This window comes from Lipotes vexillifer, unplaced genomic scaffold, assembly GCF_000442215.2.
Source record: "Lipotes vexillifer unplaced genomic scaffold, Lipotes_vexillifer_v1.1 scaffold844, whole genome shotgun sequence".
Lineage (NCBI taxonomy): Eukaryota > Metazoa > Chordata > Mammalia > Artiodactyla > Lipotidae > Lipotes > Lipotes vexillifer.
The window spans coordinates 351,180-361,181 of NW_006782254.1; the positions used below are offsets into that span (position 1 = coordinate 351,180).

A 10,002-nucleotide genomic window follows, 5' to 3' on the forward strand; every position below is an offset into this window, starting at 1 on the left:
TCTGTTTTTATGTCTATATTCTTCTTTTGCACGTAAGCTCCTCCAAGGCGAGTACCATGTCTAATTCATTGCTGTACCTCTAGCACTTTGAAAATGCCTTGTGCCTGAAGACCTCAGTGAATGTTAGTTGAACAATATTAAATGGATATGCTTTATGAAAGAGAGTTCCTAGGGGAAGTTCTCTTTCTGAGAAAACAGCCTTAAACTTGTTTATATCTTACCCGGTGGGCTGAGAGTACACAAAGCAATCAAGACATGTAAGTAGAAAAGTCAGCTAATACATTATGAAGCAGATACTTGGAGATCATCTGTTGTTTCATGGGAAAGGGAACTTCTGGTATAGGTGGACAGTAAAACCTTTTAAAGTGCAGTATAAATACAGTCAGATCCTCCACCACTGGCTGTTAAATGTCTGGTTATATTGGCTATATAGAAAAGCACTGAGCTTTGGGAAGTAGGAGACGTGTTTAGTTTTCCTCAAGTTGAGAGGTGGAGGTGTGGGAGGTGTTAGTTACAGTCTTCAGGGAAGTGGTTGGGACTATGGAGAGCAGCTTTATTGATGTGCTTACTAGGCCAATGTACTTCTCTCTGGGTTTGATCTTTTGGAACTTGGGGGAGGGTTTAATGAAGAGGGAGGAATTTAGCAGATAATACTTTAAGCTCTGTTGGTAGATCTCAACTGGTTGTGGTTCTTAATTTGAATAGCTGAATTCCTAGACAACTTGAAGTTCTCTTAGTGAGGTTTTATTATCAGTGTAGGAAATTAATTCCTGTGGTAAATTAGAATTCGCATGATGCATGTCAAGAGGTTTTAACACAACTAAATCACAACTACTACCTGGCTGACAGCAGGCCGAGTCCCTTTGCTTATGCTGCCTACCTCCTGATATGCCCTCTTTTCATCAATTTAAATTCTGGCTATCTTCAAGAACTGGTCTGTCTTAGTCGGTTAGGGCTGTATAACAGCAATACCTTAGACTGGGTGGCTTAAACAAGAAATATTTATTTCTCACAGTTCTGGAGGCTGGGAAGTTCAAGATCAAGGCACAGGCAGATTTGGTGCATGGTGAGGTCCTGCTCTCTGGTTCATAGACAGCTGTCTATGGCAGAAGGGGCAAGGGAACTCTCTGGGCTTTTTTATAAGAGCACTAATCGCATTCTTGAGGGCTCCATCTGCATGACTTCCCAAAGGCCCCACTTCCAAAAATGAAGAATTAGATTTGTGAGTTAGATATCAATATATGAATTTTGAGAGGACGCAGACATTCAGTCTATAGCAAGAGTCCAAGTCCTGTATTTTCTTAAAACTTCCTCAGACTGCTCTAAGTTACGCTGGCCACTTTTTTTTTTAGAAATTCTGGTGCCATTATAGTCAGGACCATATAATTAAGCATTTGATTTTTCTATACTTTTATATATAATTCCACAGCCCACAGAAAGAAATATATCTTACATCACAACTCCGTACACACATGCACTCACAAAACTGAAACAAGCTGTTGCTAAAGCGACACTTTTATTATGTGTGATGAATTCTTGATATTTCCTATTTTGTTTCATTTTTTTAAATGCTGATCACAACCCACAACCCTTAAAATTAATTTTGTCACACTCTACAAATCTACGGTTTAAAAAATATTACCAAATAAATAAATAAAAAATATTACATTATCGTGTTTAATCCTCACCACATAAGGGATTATTATTATCCACATTTTATTGTCCATCTTTGTGGCTCAGAGGGGCTAAGTAATTTATCTATCTTGATGCTGCTCCTAAATTTTGAAACTGCATTACTTAAAATCTCATGTTTCTTCCATGCTATCTCTAACACACCTTAATGTTATAGGGTAGTTAATTCATCATTTAAGCATATATTCAATAAACATAGTATGTGCTATAGGCTAGGAGTACAAAGATGAAAAAAGCAAGGTTCCTGTTCTTAAGGAATGTATAATATGGAGGAGGAAAGGATAAACAGGTAATTTAAATGTGATGTATTAGGACATTTGGATAAGCAGGGCAGGTTGAAAATATGAATTTATCTCTATTGGTGCTTTCCAAATACCACTAAAATGACAGTAAGGGTGAAGTGACTAGGAGAGGAAACAATAGCAGAAAGATGTCAGAAAAACATTGGATGATTAAAAGCTGATGGAAAAGTGGTCATTGACTCAGAACAGAGAAACCCACAACTCAAGTTCCTGAAGAGGGGTTATATTGGCTGAGTCTTCCTGCAGAACTCCAGGAGGCTCAGAACCTGCATGTACTAGATGCCAAGTAAGGTGGGGATGAGAGGAGGGAAGGAAAACACTTCTATGGAATAATTGGGATTCCAAGATCCTTTTTACCACTAGGTGACTATCTCTTCCTTGTCAGGGTATTGGAGGCTTGTTTTCTGGAGAAACTGAACAGATGAATCTCTAGAATCATCTGACCGTTAGGCTTAGTGGAAAGCGGGAGTGAGGCCCAAGTTGAAAAAAAGGGAATCAAGTGAAATTCTTTATACTAAATGATGGTACTTCCCAGCCCTGTTCCCAGAACACTGGCAATCAGACACATACCAGCTTCCTGGCAGAGGTTTGGAAAATTATGTGAAATGGCTCCAGAGAAAAGCCAGATTACCACTCCATTCAAAGTGCAGGATTTTCTTGCTTCCTTGGAGGGATATTGCTTCCATTCCAAAGCATACCAGACCACCACGGTGTTTCTGAGAACCCTCCTGCATTCTTCCATGCACAAAATGTGGGGTTTTGTTATTCTTTTTTTCCGTGCCTGCGACTGGTCTGGCACCCGGACTTTGATTCACGATGCGTGGTGGTGAATCCTGACTTTACAGCGTTTCTCCTCTTTGCGTCACCCAGCCTTCCGCTGCCATCACAGCCACCGCACCAGCGTCTCCTGGAGACCTGGGTCTCCAGGCCTCACTGCATGCGCTGGAGTGCTGGCGTTAACTTGTTGGCGCCTCAATCTCGGCTATTTGGGGTTTTCGCACTGTGGGACCCCCACCCCGTCTTGGCCTGGCTCCAGCCCAGCCCATCCTCTCGGGGGTGTCCACCCGCCTCCACAAGCAGAGCTCTGGCATCAGCCCAAGGCAAGGAGAGCAGACGCCTGGTTGCTTTTGATGTCATTTTTCACTCTCGGACCTCTGTTCTTCTGAGCATCACGTCAATGCCCCGGGTGTCACGCACCCCAGCAGGCCTCTCGGCACAGACACCGACCCACCCCATGTAGGGGTCCGTCTCACCAGGAAAACCCCACTTGCCTGAGATATTTGGGACCTTCAGGATGACTGGATTGCGGGCTCTTGATCTTCCTAAGCAATATTATGGAGAAAAATCATATTTATTGTCATGTAGGATCTGGTTCTGTGGGTCTTTTTTTTTTTTTTTTTGTAAGAGAACAAAAACTGGTTAAACGAGGTCTGCTGAAGTTGTGACTTGAACCACGCTTGACCCTCCAGCAGGTAGGAGACAGACCACTTCACAGTCCTGCCTCCCCACCAGGGCGGGGGCCCACGCCTTCTTACTCCCAGGCAGGAAGTGGAAGCCACCTTGGCTGGAGCAGCCCCCAAGAGCTGGTCATTGTCCTTCTGGGCAGGTCTGTGCCCAGCACATCAGCTTCTCCATATGCTACATGTCGCCCAGTTCTTCCATTTGCTGCCCCACCAGAAACACTGAAGACCGAGGACTGGAGCTTCTCCTTCATGGGTCAGCTGCTCTCAAGAAGGACCGTGTTGGCTGGGCCATTAAGCTGCTTCCTTACCGCTGTCCATTAAACCTGTCACTGGAGGGGCTCCGGGACAGCCCCACCCTGCATCCTACCCGTGTGGACTGATGCCTTTGCAGAAAGGAGATGCCAGCCATCATCAGAGCACTCAACCACCAGCAACTCAGCTGAGACCCCAGCAGGGGTGCGGGACGGCCACTCCCACCCCGCTGGCTGCTGTTCCTTCTTCCTCAGTCACTTGCTTGGGCTAAGGGGGACTGCAGGATGGAGTGTGAAGCCCAAGTCTGTTTCCCGACCTTATTTATTGAGGAGTGCCTCTTCCCTGTCCTCCCCAAAACGGCCCCCAAACCCAGTGTACACCAAGTGGGGCTTGAAGGATGAAGCTTCTAGGCCCCAGACAACTCTTCTGCAAAGTGACCTGTCCTGCCACCACAGCGTCTCCAGGACACTCCTATTACAGGCACTGCAAGGGACTGACTTCCAAAATGTACATCCTGGTTTACAATTAGCCTTGAGGAACACATCTTCCTGGGAATTTCTATACAGACGTTAGAATGGCTGATATGGTGACTTAAGTTTGCCTGTTTATGTAGTGAGAATTAGTCATTCACCAAACCCGTGTGTACCTTCCCTTTAGTGCGTTGCTTCCTTTTTAATAATGTCAAGAGCTGCCACTGTGTGGTACTCAAGTGAAGCCAGTATTTAAGGCATGAAACTTCAGCCTGAACTCTGTCACCCCGTAGAATCAGTCCAGACGGCTGTATCCAGGGACATGGGGCCACTCCCTCAGTTCCTAGGAGGCGCCGTGGACTTAAACATGTGCTAAGTGGCTATCTGACCTCACTGTCTAGTCCTGTGTCACGAATCTCTTTGCAAAAAGTAACGTATTTGTGCTTTAAGTAAAATTTGGTTTTGCAAAAAAAAAAAAAAGTGCAAGATTTTAATGGACTTGACTTGAATATAACAAGAATATGAAAAGTTCATTGATATTGTTTTAAATTCAACATTGCAACTAACCTGTAAGAAACTCCCACTTGTCAAGTTTTAGTGTAGTATAAAAGAATATCCACAATTATCTAAAAAGGCTATTAAAATGCTCCTCCCTTTTCCAATCACATATCTGTGTGAGGTCAGATTTACTTCATAGACGTCAACCAAAACAGCATAATGCCAAATGCTGAATGAAGAATCAGCTGTGAGAATTCAGCTGCCTCCTGTTAAATAAAGAAAATTGCAGGGGACTTCCTTGGTGGTGCAGTGGTTAAGAATCCGCCTGCCAATGCAGGGGACATGGGTTCAATTCTAGGTCCGGGAAGATCCCACATGCCATGAAGCAGTTAAGCCTGCGAGCCACAACTACTGAGCCTGCGCTCTAGAGTCTGCGAGCTGCAACTACTGAAGACTGCGTGCTCTAGGGCCCGCATACCACAACTACTGAGTCCGCGTGCTGCAGCTACTGAAGACTGTGCACCTAGAGCCTGTGCTCCACAACAAGAGAAACCACTGTGATGAGAAGCCTGTGACCGCAACGAAGAGTAGCCCCTGCTCACTCGCTGCAACTAGAGAAAGCCTGTGTGCAGCAACAAAGACCCAATACAGCCAAAAAAAAAAAAGAGAGAGAATTGCAGAAATGCAAAACGATGCCACTCATCACTTTTTTGAGGGGGAGATATAGTTATTTTTCATAAAAATTATTTATGTTAACATGTAATGGGTTTTTTTTTGAGTGAATTGAAAGTTATTTTTAAATGTCCTATTTTAAGTGCCAAGAGGGTAAATACTGGTAAATATAATCCTCATAATCAAAAGCTCTTTGGTATCTTCAGTGATCTTTAAGAGTTTAAAATGGTCTTGAGACCGAGAAGTTTTGAGAATTGCTGGATCTAGTCATTGAGCACCAACAACTGTTAGAAACACAAAGAGCAAAAATAATCAGATGTTATATGCTTCCTTATGAAAGAATACACCACTACCTATAGTTTTGTCAGGGAGATAGAATGTGAGCCTGCAAGCTTCTGGATCCAGCTGCCAATGTGTGGGAAATAAAGAGAACAGAGGAACATGTTGAACTGCATGAGTATGCAATCTACAAAATCCAGACTGTGGGAAGCTACAGGCCAAATGCTCTGGGTTCTTTAACAGATGTATTGAGAGGAAAAGAAAGTAGTGGAGGGGAACCTGTAGATTAAAAGAGAATTTAAAAGGCCTATAAACACTTTAAAAAAGGGCTGAACAATAGTGTCTACAGTTAGACACTTGGGTGATAAAACTATAAAATACTAAAAGGAAGTGATTATTGTAAGAATCAGGATAATAATTACTTTGGGGGTGGAGCAGGGTTGAGATTGGAACAGAGTGCTTAGAGGAGTTTGTGGAGGGGCAAGCAGTGTTCAATTTTTTAGTCTGGGTGGTTGGTGTCAAAGATAAAGGTAGACACTAGGTAAAGTGTTAGGACAGATTTTAATTAGTAATATGCTATTGCAAAAGGGAAAAAGTCCAGTGTGAACTGAACTAACTTTATACAGATGTGACTGGGTATTTTAAAGGGATAATAAGGGAATAGGGAGGGTGGTGAGTAGGGACACAATACAGTAGTCCCTTGGTATCCCTGGGGGATTGGTTCCAGGATCTCTCTTGGATACCAGGATCCATGGATGCTCAGTCCCCTTAGTTGGCCCTCTGTATCTGTGAATGCAGAACCCACGGATGCAGAGGGCCAGCTGTAGGGTCAGGGAAGTGAAAACTTACATAAAGTGGGGAGAGGGGAGGCTAGTTCACATGAAACCCATCTGGATTTGCTAACTGGTGCTTACCCAAGCTTAGGCTCCTACCCTCCCACAGAGACTGGGAGACCAGCCCGGTATTCAGGTGTTGGCTGGAAGAAGCAATAAATTCTTTTGACAGCCTTGAGTTTTCTCAGGCAGGTGCTTTAAGTGGGGCTAGGGTCCTCCTAGGGACCTGGCCTTGAGCAAGTTAGAACTCATAAAAACTATGTTAGTGTTTAAGTTTTTAGGCCAAGGTTGAGACCTAGTAGAGAAGAGGACTCAGAGGAGCTTGGCTAGAATTTGGTGAAGGAGAGAATCTTTGTGAATGGTTACAAGAGTATTTGCCTTAAAATAATTCATTAGGAGATATGTGTGTGTGTGTGTGTGTGTGTGTGTGTGTGTGTGTGTGGTTTTCTGTATCTCTGTTATTTACAATAAAAAGGTTAAAACTTTAAAAATGAGGCAGTTAACTCCAGGTAAAACAAAGCAAAACAAAATTGTACAATAAAGCACATGTAATCATAGTATACAACCTAGCCCAATACTAAGAAGCATTAACTTTATAAGGTAAGCACTACATACTGATTTAATAAAAAAATTTGTGATTCAACTGTATAAGGAGGATGGGGGAACTGTAAATGTATATGTGAGGTGGCCTGAGAGACCTAATTCTCATTGGCCCTTATTAGAGACTATGATATAATTTCTTAAATTGATAAAGAAATAATAGTATAAGAATATTTAGAAACATGGCATTTTATAAAAGAAGAAATATCTAAGAGAATTGAAAATGGATGTTTTGGGAGCAAGAATTGAAAATGGATGTTTTGGGAGCAAGTAAGACTAGTGGGTGTAGAGTAGTAGAACAAGATTGCTGTTCTTATTATAGGCCTTGAGATAGGTTTTTATTTTTATTTTATATTAAAAAAATAAAAACTAAAAAGCAAATATAAACAGAACATTACCAGCACCTCAGAAATTACTCTGTGCCTTCTTCCAGTCACTAACTCCTTGCCTGCAAAGGGTTACCATTATCCTGACTTCTGACCTTAATATAGATTAGCTTTGGCTTTTTCATTCAACTTTATGTCTCTGGGATTCATCCTTAATTTTATGTGTAGTTATAGATTGTTCATTCTCATTGATGTAACATAGTCCATTGTGTGAACATTCCATAATATATTCAATTTATTGTTAATGGACATTTGGTAGTTTCCACCTAAACATGCTTTTCATTTTGAAGGAGTAATGTATGTATTTATTTGCTTGACTAATCTTTTAAAAACTGCCTTGATTTCAGTAAGAAATGAGAAAGTGCAGTCATTTCACTACCTGGATGATAATGTGGTTATTAATAGGTATTACTTGGTGGAGCCTAGTACTCTCTCCTTACAGTAAGTGTTCTCTATACTACATACTCTGATTGTAATTAGTGAACTGAAGAGTAACTACAGGGGAAATAGGTAATTTGGGGCTGCTGAATTAGGGAATTATGAAGGATTCCCTAATTCAGAAGTTATGAAGAATTGGGGTGGGTAAGAGATAGGAACAAATGTTAAACGTTTTGTTTTGGTTCAGTTCAACAGATGTATTTTGGCACTGTGGAATAAAGTGTGGCATTTAAGTCTAGTATCTATACAGTGTCTCAAACTGGGTTTTGTGATCCATTGCAGGGGTAGTGACGTCTGTTTAGAAGGTTGCCTCTAGCATTAAAAAAATTGAAATAGAATCAAAAATACTGTATCAATATAACAAGGATAAGTATTTCATGAAAATTTTGCTTCACTATATGTCTACTGGGTCATGTATGTTATTGTGGTTTGCAGTTAAAAATTTTTGAAAGCCATTTCTCATTAGCACAACCTCTGACTAGCAGACCACTCCATCTTATCTAATTGATCACTGTATTTGGTAGATTTTTACTTCACTTATGTTTCTCAAGTCTCTCTGCTTCTTTCCATTCTTTCTGCTGCTATCTTAGTTAACTCTCACTTGGGCTATTTCAGAATTATGCCATTTGGTCTCACTGCCTCCAGCCTTGCTCCGTTCATTCATTTCTCAACATTGCATTTAGAATGATCTAACGTGCACGTCTTCTCGGCCCAAACTCTCTCTCTCTCTCTTTTTCAAGTAGGGCTTTATTTTTCAAAGCAGTTTTAGGTTCACAGCAAAATTGAGCAGAAAGTACAGAGGGTTCCTACATGCTCACTGCCCCCGACCCTGCTGGAAAGCCTTGCCCACTATCAATAATCAGCATTAGAGTGGCACATATGTTACAGTCAGTGAACCTGCATTGACACATCATTATCACTCAAAGTCCATAGTTTACATTAGGGTTCACTCTTGGTGTTGTATATTCTATGGGTTTAGACACATATGTGGTGACACGTATACATTACATCATCATACAGAATAGTTTCACTGCCCTGAAATCCTCTTGTTCTGCCTCTTCATCCCTCCCTTCCCTCAGTCCCTGACAACAACTAATTTTTTTTACTGTCTCCATAGTTTTGCCTTTTCCAGAATGTCATGTAGTTGGAATCATACAATATGTAGCCATTTCACATTGGCTTCTTCACTTAGTAAATATACATTTAAAATTCCTCCATGTCTTTCTGTGGTTTGGTAGCTCATATCTTTTTAGGGCTGAATAATATTCCATTGTCTGGTTTTACTACAGTTTATTTAACCTTTCACCTGCTAAAGACATCTTGGTTGCTTCCAAATTTGGCAATTATAAATAAAGCTACTCTAGGGCTTCCCTGGCGGCGCAGTGGTTAAGAATCCGCCTGCCAGTGCAGGGGATACGGGTTCGAGCCCTGGTCTGGGAAGATTCCACATGCCGTGGAGTAACTAAGCCCATGTGCCACAACTACTGAGCCTGTGCTCTAGAGCCTGCAAGCCACAACTACTGAGCCTGCATGCAACAACTACTGAAGCCTGCGCGCCTAGAGGCTGTGCTGCACAACAAGGGCAAGACACCGCAATGAGAAGCCCATGCACCGCAAGGAAGAGTAGCCCCTGCTGGCCGCAACTAGAGAAAGCCCACATGCAGCAATGAAGACCCAATGCAACCAAAAATAAATAAATTTTAAAAATAATAAATAAATAAAGCTACTATAAATATCCGTGTGCAGGTTTTTGTGTGAACATAAGTTTTAAACTGATTTGGTAAATACCAAGGAGCACAACTGCTGGATCCTATGTTAAGAGGACGTTTAGTTTTGTAAGAAACTGCCAAACTGTCTTCCACAGTGGCAATACCATTTTGTATTCCACCAGCAATGAATGAGAGTTCCTGCTGCTCCACATCCTGTCAGTGTTTGGTGTTGTAGTGTATCTCATTGTTTATTTCAGTCTTTGTTTTTTTTTTGTTTTTTGTTTTTTGTTTTTAAATCCACTGTCTTTAGGATAAAGCCCAGGTGTCATAGGAGGGCATATAAGGTCACTTGTGAATTGGCTCTAGAACCAGGTTGAAGTTTCAGATCCACTAATTATTAGCTGTGTA

General features: G+C 41.7%; 1 protein-coding gene across 1 annotated transcript in view; it reads left to right on the forward strand.

Moving 5' to 3' along the window:
• LOC103081853 (non-specific lipid-transfer protein) overlaps positions 1 to 10,002 on the forward strand; it is a gene marked incomplete at its 3' end in the record, with an annotated part of 83,930 nt that overhangs the window by 1,316 nt on the left and 72,612 nt on the right. The gene's annotated exons all lie outside the window — the stretch shown is intronic.